Here is a 22,772-nt window from a genome sequence, read left to right as displayed (position 1 = left end):
TTGCTGCTTGAAGAAATGGTGGTACGTCATCAGATCCAGAAACTAATTGTAGATGATCAGTATTGTGTGATTTGAGATTTGACAGGAGTATTCAGAATATGATGAATTTTGTCAAAATAGAATAGTACATACCACTCCTAGATGAACGGGCATTAAGTAAGGTGGAACTAAAAGGTAGGAATTTGGTTAAACATCAATAACTCAAGAGATTCAAGCTACTCTGAAGGTATGATACGAGACATAGATGTCAAAGAAGACTTTCTGATAGTATGGCATGAAGAAAGAATAAACGTTATATGTGACTAGACGTCAAAGAAAGCATTGCAGTCAGTTTCATATGAAAACTTCTTATAACCAAAATAAATGATAATATGGGTTAAAAATATGTCGGTAATGCCTCCAGGTTAGTGTATTTTCCTCAAAGTAATAAGAGATTTTCGCTCAGAAAACATACGCGATTGTGATTCAAGGAAAATAAGATATGGTGATAAATTTGTGCATCAATCATATTTAGTCGAGATTTTCTCGTTAATTTTTTTAATTTTGAAGTAATTTCGAGAACGTTAAAAATCGAATACGCCATGGTTTCGGTATATCATTCGCAAATGGACAGGAAGATTAAGGGAACGATTAAAGAGCCTCGAATGCGATTGGAAATGAATACAACTAAGTTAATTAAACAAAGAAACATGTGGGAATGAGGTTCAACAACCAGTACCTATCGCAAACGATCATGAGCACGAATTATTAGAACTAGTAAGAAATAATAATTAGTATGCATTATGCTGGTCCTTTTGAGACAGTAAAATAGTCAAGATAAGTGTAAGTAAGTTGGCTTCACCGCCACATATTTAGCAGACTCATAGGGTATTTATATGTGTATATTCAGAAAGAGTAATTTAGCTCCATTATATATAAAATGGAGACTTGAGTTGAGTTATATGAGCAACAGATAGAATATGATGTCAGCAAGAGGCTGTTAAGTAATGAGTGATGCGGTGAGTAAGAGTTTATGAAAAGTTGTAAGGGTGAGGGATCAACCCAAGAAATTGAAAGTGAGATACTTGAATGTATCATTATCTGATCCTTAGTATGATTCTGGTGACAGAATCCTTTTAAGGGGGGAAGGATGTAATATCCGGGACATAGCGTGTAATTATTTTTATCGATAAATGATTATTATGTGATTATTATGTGATTTTTAGTGAATTATTTGACGATTGGTGTTGTTATGTGGATGTTGATATGTGGTAAAGTGTAAGTATGTTAATTTTATTATGTGCAGAATAAAATATAGATAATTAAGGTAATTTTATGATAATTTTTGGAGTATTATATAATTTTATGTTGATTTATGAATTTATTAATTATTTACTGAATAATTACAAAAATTATTTTATAAATCTGAGAATCGTCCAACTTCAACCGTTTTTACATTTTTACAACCCGAAACTCTTCCAAAAACTCCTTCCTAACCTAATCTGGTAATTCCGGACATTTTCCGTGTTTCGACTTTTTCAATCCGGATAACGGTTTGACCCGTGCACGGCCCGGCGCAAGATTTTCGATACGATAATCATTTCGGTGAATCAACAAAACCCATATTCTCGAAAGACGGGATATTATTATATTATTTTCATATAAAGTGTTTTATAAGAAGCCTGGTTTGGATAATTATCCAATACGGGTATCAAATCGGATCATTGTTGCAGTTACTTAGCGGCTAAGTAACTAATTTATCGATCTAAAATGACCCAACATGAACCAATATTCCATAAATATATATATATCCCTTTTATTATTTCATTTTATTCATATAATCATAATCGATCAGTAAAAATATAGAAAATACAGAGAAAAACCCTAATTATTCGTTACGTTCTTGAGAATTAAACGCACAAACGAAGGCGTTATCGAACTCCGATTCGGGCATGCCATATATCAAATCGAAGCTCTCGAAAATCTTTTCTGAATCAATCAACCATTTTAGTGTAGAAATCAAGGTAAATTTCTTATTTATTTATTAAAATTCGAATTAAGTAAAGAATAAATTGGGACTTTTTGATTTCGAAGTTGTTGATGTGATTTGATAATTTCATGTTGTAGAGAATTGAATTCTGGTCAATTTGATATATTATATGTTAAATTTTGAGCTCCATATCACAGAGAAAATGATGTTTGATCTTCGAATAGTAAAAGTAGGGTTTATGTATACTTTGAATGTTTCAATTCGAATTAGGGGTTTCTTATATAATGATTTTCTGTTTGTTTTGATTGTGGGGTTTTATTGTAAGAATCACGGGCTTCAGTTTCGTATATAATTCATTTTCGCCGGATTTTTCTTGAACTCGCCGGTTAACTTCAAGTCGTGGTTGGAATACGTGATCTGGGAATCGGTAGACGATGTAAGGTGTTTATCTGAGTTCCTGGTGTGTTGAGGATCGATTTGTGATTTTAAACCAGAAGAAATAGTGGCGTTTGCACCATTGTCGGGAACCGCCGGGAAACCGCCGGGGAAGACGACGGAATCTGGGTTTCCCAGATTCCGGCGACAACCCGGTGGTTGTTCTTCGCAACCCGACTTCTGACCCGTTGGGTTATTTTACAACCCGCCTTTGATCCGTTTTCCTCTATTAAAATCTTAAAAATCTGTTTCTGTTAATTTCTATTTAAAAATAATTCAAAAATCTTATTTAAATTCTAAAAATTGTTTTAAAAATCCAAAATTAATTCAGTTAATTATTTTAAATAATTAACTAAATTATTTTAATTTCGGGAAATTATTTTCTTTATTATGTTCCTGTTTATAAATATTTTCAAGAATTGTTTTCAATTACTTTAAATTCTAAAATTTATTATTTAATTATTCTGAAAATTATTTTAATTCTGAAATTAATCTTAATTAATTAGTTAATTAATTTTAGTTGATAATTAATTATTTAATTAGTCAATTAATTTAAATATTAATTGATTAATTAATTTGACTAGTTATTAATTAATTTTAATTGATTATTTAATTGGATTTAATTATTTATTTTGATTTAAAAATTCCGAAAAATAGTTTCGAGGTTTAAAATATTATTTAAAATTATTTTCAAAGCTCGATAATTAGTATTAAATCATTTTAAAGTCCGATTCGGGTGTTCGAACCCTGTTATTTAATTATAAAATTATTCGGAGACCCGTTTTAATTCCGAAAAATAATTAAAAATTTGTATTAAATACCTGAAAAATCATTTTGACCCCGAATCTTCTTCGAAAAATTATTTTGATCGAATATCTTGCATGTTATGTGCTACGTTCTATCTGATTGATGTGTTATATGCCTATGTGGTTATTGTTTGACTGTTTTAGTCATAACTTTCAATCCGTAAATCGGATTTGGGTGAAACGAAGGGTAGATAAAAGCTTTTGACATCTCTGTGACGATTAGAATAATATGAGTTTGAATATTGATAGATACTTGTGATGCCTAGCAGAGTAAACGAGGCATAGAAAAGAAAGCAAGTGATCAGTAAATAGAACTGAAGCGTAGAAAGAGAAGGCGAGTGATTGATAAATAGAAGCAAGGCATAAAAAGAGAAGGAAAGTGGTTGATGAGTAAAACTGTTAGATAAGTACAAGTAAAGTGGAAATCATCTGTGATAAGGCAAGTACTTATGAACCTTCTTCAAGATATATTGCAAATATTGTAATAACTCCAAAAAATTTAGACTTTTTGTAACCCTTATGAATATCGATTTTGTTGATTATGCTGAATAAGAAAACTTTTCATGCCACTCTATGTAGGGGTTCTTTTATTGATATTCTTAGATCTTATTAGTACTCTATATGGTATATAAGTGTATGTAAAGATCGTCAGAATCCAAATTCGAACACTTTGATTTTTGCCGAAAATCCACCAGATACAGATAGAATTGAGTATAAGGCAACATGACAAAAAGGATTTAAATTTAAGGATTTTAAGAGAGGATCATAAAAAGGAATATAAAATATTGAGAGAGGTTTAGGGGAACCCAAGTAATAAGATCCCGGATATGATCCCTCGAACGATAAACGCGAACGAAAGTTAAGCGAACCGTATAACAGATAAGCGGTCATTAGCCAAGTAATTAAGGGTTAATCAAAGAAGTTAGGGGATGATGATGTCATCACACCATGAGGATTGGACAAGTGGCAAGTTGATGAGGTAGGCAAGATGATGCAAGCAATTTGCAAGATATTTAGCCAAGGATTGATATCAACCAAGCATTTTTATGCACAAAGATCAATAAAATAAAACAAGCTTCTCTCTCCACCCATTTTATCTTCTTCACTTCGAGTTTTCATGGTAATGGGGATTTGGAAATTCAAAACTCAAGCTATACTCCATGGAAAATTATAAGGATTGTTTCTTTGGATCCTATATTTCATAACTAAGAAGAGCAAATAGTTTGAGTGCTTGAATCAAAGGTTTTCTATCTCAAACAAATCATTTTAGTGGAGGGTGAATAGTAACCAAGTCAGTTGTGTTTTTGTTTTCTTAGGTTCCATTGAAGATCCAAGCTTCCTAAGGCCATATACGCACCCCTTGAAGCTTGTAAGTGAATCCACACTCTCCAAGGAAGGTATAAAGCCCTTGAACCCTTATAAATCAGTGGGTTTAATATGTCTTTAAGAATGTTATGATAGTTTTGGGAGTATGCTAAGAATTGGTATGATTAGTGATATGATTTGGATGAGTTTATGTTTGGTTATTGCCATTAGTTATTCAAGTTATTGCTTAATGATTAAAGTTATGAATCTTGAATGTTTAACCTAGAAATTGGTGGATTAGGTTATGATAAAATGTTGGTGGTTGAATGATCTTGTATTTTGGTTGAATGATAGTGGAATGGTGTTGATTGGTGTGGTTTCGTATTGAATTGATTTGGTAAAATTTAGGAATCGCTAAGTTATAGCCGTCATAATGCCCAATTTTCCTTAGACTGTTTTGTGCATGACTTTTGCTCCTAAACACCCACTGCCATGAACTGACCATTACCATGCTTAGAAATTTTATGATTCATGCTTCATTTTGATATGTTGTTCGCTTAGATCTGATTTACAGTTTAGGAGAAATGACCATTTTAAGTAATGGTGTTTCGCGAGCGAACCCCGAAACCTCGAGTAACTTTGAGACCATAATTGAGACCCGTAAATGATTAATCGAAACAAGAAACAATTATGTAAGGTGGATTAGGAAGTTGGTAAAGTACTCGCGAAAGAGTCGCCTTAAAATTCGTAATGGTTAATTTATTAAAATTGGTGGAGCCGAGGGTACGCGAGCGATTAACACAAATCGTTAAGCGTATAAGCGACCGTAAGCGACCGTTATGGTATGAGTGAGTTTTCACTAGTTTCTTAAGCGACCGTGGTCTAATTCCGGATTATGTTGTTGTTCATAGGTTACCGGACCCACTCTAAACTTAAGTCTATCCCGGAACGCTCTGGCAAGTTTTTTACACGTATAACTGTTGTTGTGATGTATATATGTATATGCATTATCTTGTGATAAGTTCCTGGTTATTATTAGCAAAGTCTTACTATATATTGGAGCATGTGATATGATATTTATATGAATGCCTGTTTCGTAATCTTGATATCTAATTGTTGATTCAAATGCTTATAAGTTGCATAATACCTATGCTAGAGATAAGCAGTAGTTGCGTATACCCTTAGTATAGGGGACCCAAAGGTGAACATTTTCTAAACCGGGAGTCGATGTTCCCGAGTATAATATATATATATATATATATATATATATATATATATTAATATAGTTTTCAAAACTATTAAACGAATAATGTTTATTCGATAGTTTTATATTATAAATGAATATTATTTTGAATATTCATTCGAGGACTTATGACTCCGCTTATTTTATTTAATGAATATTATTTTGAATATTCATTCGAGGACTTATGACTCTGCTTATTTATTTAATGAATATTATTTTGAATATTTATTCGAGGACTTATGACTCCGCTTATTTATTTAATGAATATTATTTTGAATATTCATTCGAGGACTTATGACTCCACTTATTTTATTAAATAATATTCTTTATTTTATTAAAGAATAATGTTTCGATATTTGCCAAGTATTCGGAAAATAATTGATACTATCAAATCATTCTTACTTTAAATATTTCCAGAGATTATTTTCAAACTTTATCAAAACTATTTTTGGAAGGTTAGAGCGGATCCCAAAACTCGTTTTCAAATTTAAGATCTTCCTTTCGAAGGGGATTTAAATACTCGCTCAAAAATCAGAGGGATCCGGCTCCGTGATGTATTTTTATATTCGCAACAAGGTTGTTGTTTTGATAAAAGAGTTTTTGATTACTTACCCAACACTCGGGAAGTAAAATTTTTGGAATAAGATAATCCATTAACAGGCATCGCCTGGGAAATATCGGTGAGTTTTCCTTTCCAACTAGATACGACTTCTTGGTGGAGCCGTATCAACAAGTTTCTACTTGGGGAAAGGGGGGACAAGCTTTACGTTTCAGAGTCATGGATTTCATCTGAACTAGGAGTGGCGTAAGTGGTCGAGTGGCACCGGCCCAGCCTTATTATATTGGCCCAAATGGCCCGAAAGTTCCGCTAAGACGGTCCATTCCTTAGGAGTCCAGTGTTTGGTTGACAAGTAAATCCGACTGTTCTCCTCTACATGTAGAAAATGGTGGGGTTGCACTACTGCGACTGATCATCGTGAGTGGTCTTCCTGGCGCGACAAATTACCGTAATGAGTTCATCATCCAGTTGGATATTTCTGCAACACTACTCAGAGCACTTCGATAGAAAGGCTACGGTTGGGCGATTGTTGAGTGTTGGCAGGGTCGAGTTTTCAAAATGATGTTTTCATAAAATGAAGTATCTCATAACTTCATTTTATTTTGATGATATTTCAGAGATTGACTCTATACAAGTTTTGTCTTGTAACTTCATCTGTGGGATGAACTATTTATACCTTGAACGGTGGTAGTTCAAGTAGTATTCGAAAAAGATATAAGTATATTAGAGTATCTTGTAACTTCATCTTTTCAACTTATATCTAGTAAATGATTATCTTATGCATGACAAAGATTTTTAGAAAACATTGAGACAAGGTTAGATATATGATATCAACTTGCAACAATATCTTTATATAGTTATAAATTGGAACTCTGTGTATATTATACATGTCAGAGGATTTCAAAGATTTTGGGAAGTATATATGTATATATATACTGAATATTTTACGACTTCGTCGCATTAGGATATCAAACTTGGTTCATTTCTTGACCAAGACTTTCATGAGTACTATGATAATGCTCATATATTGTTAATTATTATACATATTATTTCGGCGGGCTTGTTGCTCACCCTTGCTTTCTTCTTTCATCACACAACAACAGATAGACAAGATGAACAGGACCAAGCTCCCAATTCGTGAGTGGATAGGAAACGTTCCGCAGTTTCCTGTAGGTATTGATGTCGTTGTGGCTGAGGTAGGAACTACCAATAGGCTAGGCTTTCAACTTTTGATGTACCAGACTTATTTATATTTATGAATTGTAATAATGGCAAAGAATATGCAAATTTATTCAGAAACCCTTTTGAGGTGTAATGGCTTATAATTTTGGAATAAAATGACTTGTGTTATTTTTGGATATTCATCTCTGAGACTATAACTTGTGGTGTGTGTGTATATTGTGGGGTCACAGTACGTAGTAGTTGGTTGATTATTAAGATTAAGTATTATTAAGGGAAATAGAACTCGTGACAACCTGGATCCCCGACCCCCGATTTGGGGGTGTTACAGAAATGGTATCAGAGCTAAGCGTTATAAACCTCAGAGATGATGTGACGTTAAATAATAAGTTCACTAAGATAATAAGAACTCTTGCCAAGTTCATAGTCGGACTACCTAACGTAGTACTGACAGTTAAAACCCTTATGGGAACCCTTATAAATATCGTGATAGAAGCGTAGTTCGTTATCGTATATGGTAGCGGGACTCCGAACCCTAAGGTTGAGGAGCAACAACGCGATGATGTTTTATTACTTATTGGAGATCAGATTGTGGATCCGATAGAGCGTTCTAACGCGGGACCGGATGATGTTCATATTGAGGATGTAGCGGTTGAGGATGTTGTCCTAGAAGGGATTGTTGCTGAGAAGAATCCCATGGAGGATCTCGACAAGAATGAATAAAGGACCACTGAGGAATTGATGACCATGGTTAGGGCGACTAACAGAGGTAGGATTGGCCGGTCACTACCGGAGGTTCTTACAAGTTTGTAAAGATAGTAACCCCTTTAACGCGGCTTACTCGTAAGACTGAGAAGTTCGAATGGACCGAGAAATGCGAGAACAGCTTTTAAGAACTGAAGCAAAGATTGGTGACAACCCCTATGTTGGCGTTGCCGGATGGAAAAGGAGATTTTGTGATGTGTAGTGACGCTTCGCATAAGGAATTAGGGTGCTTCTTATACAGCACAACAAGGTAATCGCATACGCGTTAAGAATTTTAAGGGAATATAAAATTCTATATCCCCACCCATGAGCTTGGGCTCGTGGCAATAGTTTTGCCCTAATGATTGGAGGTACTACTTGTATGGAGAGAAGTGCGAGATTTACACAAGCCATAAGTGCTATAGTGCATTTTCACGCAGAAAGAGCTCAACATGCGCTAGAGGAGGTGGTTAGAGCTAATCAAGGATTACGATTATGAGATTCTTTATCATCCAGGGAAAGCCAAAATGGGGGCTAATGCTCTAAGTATAAAAGAGAGACTCAAGATGAAAATGTCATTGGGAGAGTTGATAAGAGATTTTGAGAAAATGGAAATAGAAGTGAAGGTAATCGGAGCCGGTACCGAAAAGCTGTTTGAGATTGCAATACAGCCCGAATTATTGGAAAAGATCATATTGTGCCAAGAAAAAGTGATGAATGAAGGCAGAGAGCCAACAAATAGGGAAGATATTAATACCGAGAAAGATGATAAGGGAATAATGAGGTATTCCTACAGAATTTAGGCTCCAAACGTTCAAGAGCTTAAGGACGAGATATTAGATGAAAGCCATAGTTTGAGGTATTCCATTCACCCAGGGAGCACCAAGATGTATAGGGATTTGAAGGAGTATTACTGGTGGCCCAACCTGAAGAGGGACGTGGCAGAATGGGTAAGCAAATGTTTGACTTGCCAAAGAGTAAAGGCAGAGCACCAGAGACCCAGTGGACTTTTACGACCGCTAGAGATTCCCGAATGGAAATGGGAATAGATAGCTATGGATTTTGTTGTAGGCTTACCAAGGACGAAAGCCAATCATGATGCCATATTGGTAATTATAGACCGACTTACAAAGTTAGTTCACTTCATTCCTATCAATGAGAGATACACAGTCGATAGACTGGTGGACATTTACCTTAAGGAAATAGTGACGCGTCATGGAGTCCCATCGTCCATTGTCTCAGACCGAGACCCCAGATTCAACTCCAGATTTTGGAGGAGCTTTCAAGAATGTGCGGGAACCAAATTAAACATGAGTACTGCTTACCATCCCCAAATGGACGGGCAAAGTGAAAGGACCATCCAGACACTAAAGGATAGGTTGAGAGTCTGTGCAATAGACTTTAAAGGGAGTTGGGATGATCATTTGCCGTTGATTGAGTTTTCTTATAACAATAGCTTTCATGTCAGCATCGGAATGCCGCCTTATGAGGCCCTGTACGGAAGAAGGTGTCGATCTCCCTTATATTGGGATGAAGTGGGGGAGCGAAAGATGCTAGGACCCGAAGTGGTCTAAAGGACCAAAGATATAGTGGATCTTATCAGAGGACGGCTTGTAGCAGCCCAAGACCGACAGAAGAAGTATGCAGACCTAGCCCGAAAGGACAAAGAGTATGAAGTAGGGGACTTAGTACTGCTAAAAGTATCCCCTTGGAAGGGATTGATGAGCTTCGGAAAGAAAGGGAAACTAAGCCCAAGATACATTGGACCTTTTGAGATACTAAGACGGATTGGGAAGTTAGCTTACGAGCTAGCCTTACCCCCGAACCTACAACAAGTTCATAATGTGTTACATGTGTCAATGCTAAGGAAGTATAATCGGGATGCCAGACACATAGTGGAGTACGAGCAGGTGGATATGCAACCAGACCTGACTTACGTGGAGAAACCGGTGAAGATTATGGATAAAAAGGAGCAGGTGCATCGGAACAAAGTGATCAAGCTAGTCAAAGTACTATGGCAGAATCATAATGTGGAGGAATCAACTTGGGAACTAGAGAGCGCAATGCTAGAAAAGTACCCCTAATTGTTTTCTATCTGATTCCGGGACGGAATCCTTTCAAGGAGGGGAGACTGTAATAACCCCAAAGATTTTGGACTTTTTGTAACCCTTATGAATAGTGATTTTGCTGATTATGCTGAATAAGAAAACTTTTCATGCCACACTATGTAGGGGTTCTTTTATTGATATTCTGAGATCTTATTAGTACTCTATATGGTATATAAGTGTATGTAAAGATCGTCAGAATCCAAATTCGAACACTTTGATTTTTCCCGAAAATCCACCAGATACAGATAGAATTGAGTATAAGGCAACATGATAAAAAGGATTTAAATTCAAGGATTTTAAGAGAGGATCATAAAAAGGAATATAAAATATTGAGAGAGGTTTAGGGGAACCCAAGTAATAAGATCCCGGATAAGATCCCAGATATGATCCCTCGAACGATAAACGCGAACGAAAGTTGAGCGAACCGTATAACAGATAAGCGGTCATTAGCCAAGTAATTAAGGGTTAATCAAAGAATTTAGGGGATGATGATGTCATCACACCATGAGGATTGGACAAGTGGCAAGTTGATGAGGTAGGCAAGATGATGCAAGCAATTTGCAAGATATTTAGCCAAGGATTGATATCAACCAAGCATTTTTATGCCCAAAGATCAATAAAATAAACCAAGCTTCTCCCCCCACCCATTTTATCTTCTTCACTTCGAGTTTTCATGGAAATGGGGATTTGGAAATTCAAAACTCAAGCTATACTTCATGGAAAATTATAAGGTTTGTTTCTTTGGATCCTATATTTCATAACTAAGAAGTGCAAATAGTTTGAGTTCTTGAATCAAAGGTTTTCTATCTCAAACAAATCATTTTAGTGGAGGGTGAATAGTAAACAAGTTAGTTGTGTTTTTGTTTTCTTAGGTTCCATTGAAGATCCAAGCTTCCTAAGGCCATATAAGCACCCCTTGAAGCTTGTAAGTGAATCCCCACTCTCCAAGGAAGGTATAAAGCCCTTGAACCATTATAAATCAGTGGGTTTAATATGTTTTTAAGAATATTATGATAGTTGTGTGAGTATGCTAAGAATTGGTATGATTAGTGATATGATTTGGATGAGTTTATGCTTGGTTATTGCCATTAGTTAGTCAAGTTATTGCTTAATGATTAAAGTTATGAATCTTGAATGTTTAACCTAAAAATTGGTGGATTAGGTTATGATAAAATGTTGGTGGTTGAATGATCTTGTATTTTGGTTGAATGATGGTGGAATGGTGTTGATTGGTGGTGGTTTGGTATTGAATTGATTTGGTAAAATTTGGGAATCGCTAAGTTATAGCCGTCGTAATGCCCAATTTTTCTTTAGACTATTTTGTGCATGACTTTTGCTCCTGAACACTCACTTCCATGAACTGACCATTACCATGCTTAGAAAGTTTGTGATTCATGATTCGTTTTGATATGTTGTTCGCTTAGATCCGATTTACGGTTTAGGAGAAATGACCATTTTAAGTATTGGCGTTTCGCGAGCGAACCCCGAAACCTCGAGTAAATTTGAGACCAGAATTGAGACCCGTAAATGATTAATCGAAATACAAAACAATTATATAAGGTGGATTAGGCAGTTGATAAAGTACTCGCAAAAGAGTCGCCTTAAAATTCGTAACGGTTAATTTATTAAAATTGGTGGAGCCGAGGGTATGCGAGCGATTAACGCAAATCGTTAAGCGTATAAGCGACCGTGAGCGACCGTTAGGGTATGAGTGAGTTTTGACTAGTTTCATAAGCGACCGTGGTCTAATTCCGGATTATGTTGTTGTTAATAGGTTACCAGACCCACTCTAAGCTTAAGTCTATCCCGGAATGCTCAGGCAAGTTTTCTACCCGTGTAACTGTTGTTGTGATGTATATATGTATATGCATTATCTTGTGATAAGTGCCTGGTTATTATTAGCAAAGTCTTGCGATATATTGGAGCATGTGATACGATATTTTTATGCATGCCTGTTTCGTAATCTTGATATCTAATTGTTGATTCAAATGCTTATAAGTTGCATAATACCTATGCTAGAGATAAGCAGTAGTTGCGTATACCCTTAGTATAGGGGACCCAAAGGTGAACATTTTCTAAACCGGGAGTTGATGTTCCCGAGTATTATATATATATATATATATATATATATATATATATATATATTGATATAGTTTTCAAAACTATTAAATGAATAATGTTTATTCGATAGTTTTATATTATAAATAAATATTATTTTGAATATTCATTTGAGGACTTATGACTCCGCTTATTTTATTTAATGAATATTATTTTGAATATTCATTCGAGGACTTATGACTCCGCTTATTATTTAATGAATATTATTTTGAATATTCATTCGAGGACTTATGACTTCGCTTATTTTATTAAATAATATTATTTATTTTATTAAAGAATAATCTTTCGATATTTGCCAGGTATTCGGAAAATAATTGATACTATCAAATCATTCTTACTTTAAATATTTCCAGAGATTATTTTCAAACTTTATCAAAACTATTTTTGGAAGGTTAGAGCGGATCCCAAAACTTGTTTTCAAATTTAAGATCTTCCTTTCGAAGGGGATTTAAATACTCGCTCAAAAATCTGAGGGATCCGGCTCCGTGATGTATTTTTATATTCGCAACAAGGTTGCTATTTTGATAAAAGAGTTTTGATTACTTACCCAACACTCGGGAAGTAAAATTCTTGGAATAAGTTAATCCATTAACAGGCATCGCCTGGGAAATATCGGTGAGTTTTCCTTTCCAACTAGATAAGACTTCTTGGTGGAGCCGTATCAACAAGTTTCTACTTGGGGAAAGGGGGGACGAGCTTTACGTTTCAGAGTCATGGATTTCATCTGAACTAGGAGTGGCGTAAGTGGTCGAGTGGCGCCGGTCCAGCCTTATTATATTGGCCCAAATGGCCCGGAAATTCCGCTAAGACGGTCCATTCCTTAGGAATCCATTGTTCGGTTGACAAGTAAATTCTACTGTTCTCCTCTACATGTAGAAAATGGTGGGGTTGCACTACTGCGACTGATCATCGTAAGTGGTCTTCCTGGTGTGACAAACTCCCGTAATGAGTTCATCATCCAGTTGGATATTTCTGCAACACTACCCAGAGCACTTCGATGGAAAGGCTACGGTTGGGCGATTGTTGAGTGTTGGCAGGGTCGAGTTTTCAAAATGATGTTTTCATAAAATGAAGTATCTCGTAACTTCATTTCATTTTGATGATATTTCAGAGATTGACTCTATACAAGTTTTGTCTTGTAACTTCATATGTGGGATGAACTATTTATACTTTAAACGGTGGTAGTTCAAGTAGTATTCGAAAAAGATATAAGTATATTGGAGTATCTTGTAACTTCATCTTTTCAACTTATATCTAGTAAATGATTATCTTATGCATGACAAAGATTTTTAGAAAAACGTTGAGACAAGGTTAAATATATGAGATCACCTTGCAACGATATCTTTATACAGTTATAAATTAGAACTCTGTGTATATTATACATGTCAGAGGATTTCAAAGATTTTGAGAAGTATATATGTATATATATATACTGAATATTTTGCGACTTCGTCGCATTATGATATCAAACTTGGTTCATTTCTTCTTGACCAAGACTTTCATGAGTACTATGAGAATGCTCATATATTGTTAATTATTTTACATATTATTTCGGTGGGCTTGTTGCTCACCCTTGCTTTCTTCTTTCATCACACAACAACAAATAGACAAGATGAACAGGACCAAGCTCCCAATTCGTGAGCGGATAGGAAACGTTTCACAGTTTCCTGTAGGTATTGATGTCATTGTGGCTGAGATAGGAACTACCAATAGGCTAGGCTTTCAACTTTTGATGTACCAGACTTATGTATATTTATGAATTGTAATAATGGCAAAGAATATGTAAACACGGGATATTACTACGTTATTTTCATATAAAGTGTTTTATAAGAAGCCCGGTTTGGATTATTATCCAATATGGGTATCAAATCGGTACATTTTTGCAGTTACTTAGCGGCTAAGTAACTAATTTATCGATCCAAAATGATCCAACATGAACCAATTTTCCATAAATATATATATAGCCCTTTTATTATTTCATTTTATTCGTATAATCATAATCGATCAGTAAAAATATAGAAAATATAGAGAAAAACCCTAATTATTCGTTACGTTCTTGAGAATCAAACGCACAAACGAAGGCGTTATCGAACTCCGATTCGGGTGTGCCATATATCAAATCGAAGCTCTCGAAAAGTCCTTTCTGAATCAATCAACCATTTTAGTGCAGAAATCAAGGTGAATTTCTTATTTATTTATTTAAATTCGAATTAAGTAAAAAATAAATTGGGACTTTTTGATTTCGAAGTTGCTGATGTGATTTGATGATTTCAAGTTGTAGAGAATTGAATTCTGGTCAATTTGATATATTATATGTTAAATTTTGAGCTCCATATCATAGAGAAAATGATGTTTGATCTTCGAATAGTAAAAGTAGGGTTTATGTAAACTTTGAATATTTCAATTCGAATTAGGGGTTTCTTATATAATGATTTTCTGTTTGTTTTGATTGTGGGGTTTTATTGTAAGAATCACGGGCTTCAGTTTCGTATATAATTGATCAAGTTTTGTTAAAGATTTAGGCAAATCAACTTTTCACCGGATTTTTCTTGAACTCGCCGGTTAACTTCAAGTCGTGGTCGGAATACGTGATCTGGGAATTGGTAGACGATGTAAGGTGTTTATCTGAGTTCCGTGTTGAGGATCGATTTGTGATTTTAAACCGAAAGAAATGGTGGCGTTTGCACCATCGTCGGGAACCGCCGGGGAAGACGACGGAATCCGGGTTTCCCAGATTCCGGCGACAACCCTGTGGTTGTTCTTCGCAACCCGACTTCTGACCCGTTCGGTTATTTTACAACCCGCATTTGATCCGTTTTCCTCTATTAAAATCTTAAAAATCTGTTTCTGTTAATTTCTATTTAAAAATAATTCAAAAATCTTAATTAAATTCTAAAAATTGTTTTAAAAATCCAAAACTAATTCAGTTAATTATTTTAAATAATTAACTAAATTATTTTAAATAATTAACTAAATTATTTTAATTTCTGGAAATTATTTTCTTTATTATGTTCATGTTTATAAATATTTTCAGAAATTGTTTTCAATTACTTTAAATTCTCAAATTTTTTATTTAATTATTCTGAAAATTATTTTAATTCTGAAATTAATCTTAATTAATTAGTGAATGAACTTTAGTTGATAATTAATTATTTAATTAGTCAATTAATTTAAATATTAATTGATTAATTAATTTGATTAGTTATTAATTAATTTTAATTGATTATTTAATTGGATTTAAATATTTATTTTGATTTAAAAATTCTGAAAAATAGTTTCGAGCTTTAAAATATTATTTAAAATTATTTTCAAAGCTCGATAATTAGTATTAAATCATTTTAAAGTCCGATTCGGGTGTTCGAACCCTGTTATTTAATTATAAAATTATTCAGAGACCCGTTTTAATTCCGAAAAATGTTCAAAAATTCGTATTAAATACCTGAAAAATCATTTTGACCCCGAATCTTCTTTGAAAAATTATTTTGATCGAATATCTTGTGTGCTATATGCTACGTTCTATCTGATTGATGTGTTATATGCCTATGTGGTTATTGTTTGACTGTTTTAGTCATAACTTTCAATCTGTAAATCGGATTTGGGTGAAACGAAGGGTAGATAAAAGCTTACGACGTCTATGTGACGATTAGAATAATATGAGTTTGAATATTAATAGATACTTGTGATTCCTAGCAGAGTAAATGAGGCATAGAAAAGAAAGCCAGTGATCAATAAGAAGAACTGAAGCGTAGAAAGAGAAGGCGAGTGATTGATAAATAGAAGCAAGGCATAAAAAGAGAAGGAAAGTGGTTGATGAGTAAAACTGTTAGATAAGTACAAGTAAAGTGGAAATCATATGTGATAAGGCAAGTACTTCTCAACCTTCTTCAAGATATATTGCAAATATTTTTGAACTATCTCATAACATGTCGCTATTATTGAAAATAACTCTTGTTTGATATTGCAAGCGCTTTAAACTATTCAACCTGGAACCCTGATTCTTATTGATCTTGAGCCATAAGCCTTATTCTTCATAAACAATGGATTGTTGAATTCTCAGATATGAACCAAACACATACGATACTACTCCACAAATACATATCTACCACATACTGATTTCTGATATTGAATTGCTTGACATACCAACCCTTATTCTTTGTTTAACAGAAGATCAATCCTTGCAACCCTTGAACCCTTGGTCTTCTACTTTCTGATTCTTTCCTTGATTGAAAGCCAATCTTTTTGAATTCCTTTTTATACCTTCATGGTATTGTGAATCACCCTATGCTTCAAGATAAATGTTGTTTATGATTCAGCTTATTGAATTACATTGGTAATCATACTGAATTGTTTTGGAATTGGATTATTTTATAAATATGGACCAGATTCGTGGTCGGACCAGATTCGTGGTCATATTAGGCCAATGTGTGCAATGGATCCAGTATATAGAGCAAAGATGGGAGCCTTGCTCGGGGTTAGTGCGTGACTGATCAGCAGCCTAACCTTGTTTTTTTAAAAATGAAAGTGAATATCCAATTCTAATCATTGCTTATTCAGAAACTTGATTCTTCTGAATCATTTCAATCGGTTATTGTTTAACCTCAGTTATTGCTATTATGACTTGCTGAGCTAGTTAGCTCACTCTTGCAAACTTTTTATGTTTTTAACAATTGAAAAGGAAATTGTTGGTAATTAGGATTCACAGTCCAGTGTGCGAGCTAGGATTCCAGGTTAAATTGGATCAAGCTAGAAAGAGCTTTATATAGTAGATGAGTTATGCAAGATTGTAAGAACGATAGCATTAGCAATTGTAAGTTGAACTAGTTGGGATTTGGTACGATGTAATAAAAGATAAGGTTGTGGCTTGTTTTCATACTTGAACCTGTTGCGATCCATAATTGTGAAAAGAAGGGTCAATGCACATAATATTTTATATACAGGTTTATAAATTGTGTGTGTGTGTGTGTTGTGAGCCCCAAACTTCTGACCCGGGTTTGGTGGGCGTTACAGAAGCTATCTTGAGGAAGTAGTCTGGAAAAGCTTAAATTACAGAATGAAAGAGTTGGGATGATACTGATGTTGATGATGAGGATGAAGAAGTTGGAAACTATGCACTTATGGCTTTGGAGCATGGAGAAACATCCAGTTCAAAATTAAATGTAACACCCACAAATCCGGGGTCGGGGATCCTGGTTGTCATGAGTTCCATTTTCCTTATTAACACTTAATCTTAATAAACAACCAACTACTGCGTACTGTGACCCCACAATATACACACACACACCACAAGTTACAGTCTCAGAGATGAATACCAAAAATAACACAAGTCATTTTATTCCACAATTATAAGTCATTACACCTCAAAAGGGTTTCTGAATAAATTTAAATATTCTTTGCCATTATTACAATTCATAAATATACATAAGTCTGGTACATCAACAGTTGAAACCCTAGCCTATTGGTAGATCCTACCTCAGCTACACCGGCATCAACGCCTACAGGAAACTGTGGAACGTTTCCTATCCGCTTGCAAATTGGGATCTTGGTCATGTTCATCTTCTCTATCTGTTATTGTGTGATGAAAGAAGAAAGCAAGGGTGAGCAACAAGCCCACCGAAATAATATATATAATATAATAATATATGAGCATTCTTATAGTACTCATGAAAGTCTTGGTCAAGAAGAAATGAACCAAGTTTGATATCTTAATGCGACCAAGTCACAAAATATTCAGTATATATGTTTATATACTTTTTCAAAATATTGGAAGTCATCTTCCATGCATAATATACACAGCGTTCTAATTTATAACTGTATAAAAATATCGTTGCAAGGTGATCTCATATATCTAACCTTGTCTCAACGTTTTTCTGAAAATATTTGTCATGCATAAGATAATCATTAACCAGATATAAGTTGAAATGATGAAGGTACAAGATACTCCAATATACTTATATCTTTTCCGAATACTACTTGAACTACCACCGTTCAAGTTATAATTAGTTTCAAAAGTTCATCACATAGATGAGACTACAAGATAAGACTTGAATAGATTCAGTCTTTGAAATATCATTATAAAGAATGAAGTTACGAGATACTTCATTAAGTCCCGATATATATATACACATATCTATATATATATATTTCATACATTCTTCTGCTATGGAAGTATAAGCAGAGTTGTCATTCCCAAGAATTTTGGAAAGAAGAAACTTTGGCCTAAACCTGATATCTTGCTGATCAGGAAAAGATACCAATTAAGTCACCTTTTCTACTAGTAGATGGATGAATCCCCCACTGGTCATTACCATGGCCGTATTAGGACCTTATGCTTCACTGCCACTCAGCCATTTATGCATTGATGGACTCCCACTGATCCACTTACACTTTCATGGACCCCACTGAGCCCATGTTGCTTATGCCGACGCATTTCGATTGGACTTACTTCCCGAATGTTGGGCAAGTAATCAAACCCTTTTATCAAGTTAGCAACTTCGTTGCTCCGAAAATACACCACGGAGTCAGATCCCTTAGGTTTTGAGAGAGTATTTAAATCCCCTTCGAAAAGAAGATCTTAAATCTGAAAATGAGTTTTGGGATCCGCTCTAACTTTTAAAATCATTTTGAAGACTCGAAAACATTTTGAAGAATATTTAGAGTAATGATGATTTAATAAAATAAATCATTCCCGATATGTTAAAAAATATCTAAATATTATTATTTCAATAATATTCCCCTAAGGATAATCTTTATAAAATAATTGAAGTAGAAGTTTTAAAACTTATACTTGAAATGAATAATAAATAACAAAAGGTATACTTATACGAAAGTACGATTTTTATTTGAATAATCGAAAATAAGTTTGATTATTGTTCAAAACTATAGAATATACCTTATCTGATTAGTAGTTATAGAAAACTATATATATATATAATATATATATATATATATTACTCGGGAACATCGACTCCCGGTTTAGAAAAATGTTCACCTTTGGGTCCCCTATACTAAGGGTATACGCAACTACTGCTTATCTCTAGTATAGGTATTATGCAGCTTATAAGCATTTGAATTGAAAATAGAATATCAAGATTACGAAACAAGCATGCATATAAATATCATATCACATGCTCCAATATATCGCAAGACTCTTCTAATAATAACCATGCACTTATTTCAAGATAATGTATCAATAAATTACATCACAACAACAATATAACGAGTAGAAAACTTGCCTGAGCGTTCCAGAGTAGACTTAAGCTTAGAGTGGGTCTGATAATCTATATACAACAACATAAGCCAGAATTAGACCACGGTTTCTTAAGAAACTAGTCAACACTCATTCATACCCTAATTGTCACTTATACGCTTACCAATTTGCGTTAATCGTTTGCGTACCCTCGGCTGCACCAATTTTAATAAATTAACCGTTATGAATTCTAAGGTGACTCTTTTGTGAATACTTTACCAACTTCCTAACCCACCTTACATAATTGTTTCGTAATCCAATTAGTCATTTAAGGGCCTTAAAAAAGGTTTGAAAGTTAAGCGAGGGGTAAAGGTTCGTTCACGAAATACCGTAAATTAAAATGGTCGTTTCTCCTAAACCGTACATCGGATCTAAGCGAACCACTATATCAAAACGAATCTTGAATCATAAACTATCTAAAGCATGGTAATGGTCAGTTCATGGAAGTGAGTATTCAGGTGTAAAAGTTATGCACAAAACAGTCTAAGGAAAATTGGGCATTACGATGGCTATAACCTTAGCGATTCTCAAATTTTATTACAAGACCATAACCATACCAACCAACCCAACAATCAACATACTATATTATAACATTCCAAACAGCCCCTTAACTTCATCATACACCAAAACAAGTTCCTCACAATCATCCATTTACATAATAACTCATAACTTCCATTTAAAGTTCATAATACTCTAAAATCATACAAACATTCCAAGAACTCTTAAAGAACAAGTTTAAAACTCATGGTATGGCTAACATAAAGAGGGGAAGAGGTTATACCTTTCTTGGAGAGTGGGTAATGCTTAACAAACATTAGATGATCCTTAACTAGCCTTTTAATGATTAAAACCTCAAAACAAAATCAAGAACACAAAGTTAATTCTTGAAACACTATTCCCTAAACTGTAAAACATTAAAAACGGGTCTGGAAATCAAGAAGGTGAGGATAGTGGTTACCCTAATTGTGTAGAGCTTCTCGAGGGCTTCAATTTGATAGGCTAGAACGCGCCAAACGGCCAAGGGAACTCAAGATACAAGCTTTTCTTTCTCCTCCATTTTTTACTCTCTTTTCCTCTCCGGTTTTTCATGAAAAAAAGGATGAAGTAGGTCTTTGGCTTGCTTGGTTGATTTTGAATAATGTGTCCAAATGTGTGGTTTGATAATATCTATACTATCCACTTGTTTAAAGTGATTTACATCATCTTAGTGACATCATTCCCTTGCCAAGTGTTGGCTAATTGTGGTGGATGGTATCTTAAGCTCTAACCACTTGTTTTAGCTTCTCTTGGAAGTTTTCTCCCCATACTACTTGCATGCATTCGTCCTTGATCGTTAAATTATTTTACGGCTCGTTTATCGCTCAATATCTTTGATCGTTGAGGGAATATATCCGTGATTTTATAACTTGGATTCCCCTAACCTTTCTTAATATTTTATATTCCTTTTATGATTCTCTCTTATAATCCTTGAATTTCATTTAGTCATGTTACCTTATACTCAATTCCTTCGGTATCTGGTGGATTTTTGGGAAAAATCAAAGTGTTTGAATTTGGATTATGACGATCTTTACATACACTTATATACCATATGGAGTACTAATAAGATCTCGGAATATCAATAAAAGAACTCCTACAAAGTGTGGCATGAAAAGTTTTCTTAATCAGCATAATCAGCAAAATCATTATTCATAAGGATTACAAAAAGTCCAAACTTTTTGGGGTTATTACAGTCTCCCCTCCTTCAAGGATTCCGTCCCGGAATCAGATAGAATACCGTTGGGGATACTTTTATAGCATTGCCTTTTTAACTCTCAAGTCAATTTTCTCACATTGTGGTTCTTACCACTAAACTCTACTAGTTTGATAACCATTCCTAAGCACTTGTTCCTTTTGATTCATAACCCTCACTGGTTGCTCACATAGGTTAATTCTGGTCGCAGGTTTACGTGTTCATATTCCCCTATGTGTCTCGCCTCTGGATCATACTTCCTTAACATTGATACTTGAAACTCATTATGAACTTGTTGCAGGTTCGAGGGTAGGGCTAGCTCATATGCTAACCTTCCAATACGTCTTAATATATCCAAGGGTCCACAAATCGTGGACTTAGCTTTCCTTTATTTCTGAACCTCATCATCCTTTCCATGGGAATACCTTTAACATACTAGGTCTCTACTTCATACTTTTTTTCCTTTCGGGCCAAACCGACATACTTCTATAGTCGATCTTGGGCTGCTACCAGCCGTCCTCTGATTAGATCTACTATGTCCTTGGTTATTTGGACCACTTGGACCTGAGCATCTTGCGCTCTCCAACTTCATCCCAATATAAGGGAGATCAGCATCTCCTTTTTTTTGTACAGGGCCTCGTAAGGCGACATTCCGACACTTTCATATCATCTATTGTCGAAAGAAACTCAATCTGTGCTAAGCAATCATTCCCAAAAAAAAAATTCAAGTCTATCGCACAGACTCTCATTTATCACCTAGCTCTACAGCTTTTGTTTCTCAATACTTATTCTTTTCCAGTTTGCAATCGTTACTATCTTCCGTACAGAATACTATTCTGGATATACCTTACACGCTAGAGTTTATAACCTTTTAATAAACGCATCAACCTTAGTATCACGAACGTGTTTCCATTCCGAATACCACCATACTTATACCACTCCTTTTCTAGCTGCTTCTATCTTCCAAAGTTTGATCACTCATAGAAGTAAAAGAATTTGTTGAGAGATCACTATGATCATGAACACTTGTTTTATTACATAGTTAGTACAGAAGGTGGCCAGCCTTTAGTACTTGACAAGCAATTAAACAACATGTGGTATCCTACTAAGCTTCTATCACAGATCGATCGTCATTCGGCAATACCTCCCCTTTTGGAAGGGTTGTTCTTCTCAGTTTACATGAAAATGAAAAGAAGAGAAAAGAAAGAATTTAAGAGAATTATAAAAATATTGCCACAAAACATCTGGCTTGAAGTCCACGTCTAACTATGAGGTTTATCATCAGAGAACAAAATACATAGATGTAGATAGATATCAACATCAAGTATCAT

The sequence above is a fragment of the Apium graveolens genome, chromosome 5 (assembly GCF_009905375.1).
Source record: "Apium graveolens cultivar Ventura chromosome 5, ASM990537v1, whole genome shotgun sequence".
Classification (NCBI taxonomy): domain Eukaryota; kingdom Viridiplantae; phylum Streptophyta; class Magnoliopsida; order Apiales; family Apiaceae; genus Apium; species Apium graveolens.
The sequence above is the reverse complement of the archived record's forward strand: the minus strand, read 5'-3'. Positions refer to the sequence as shown.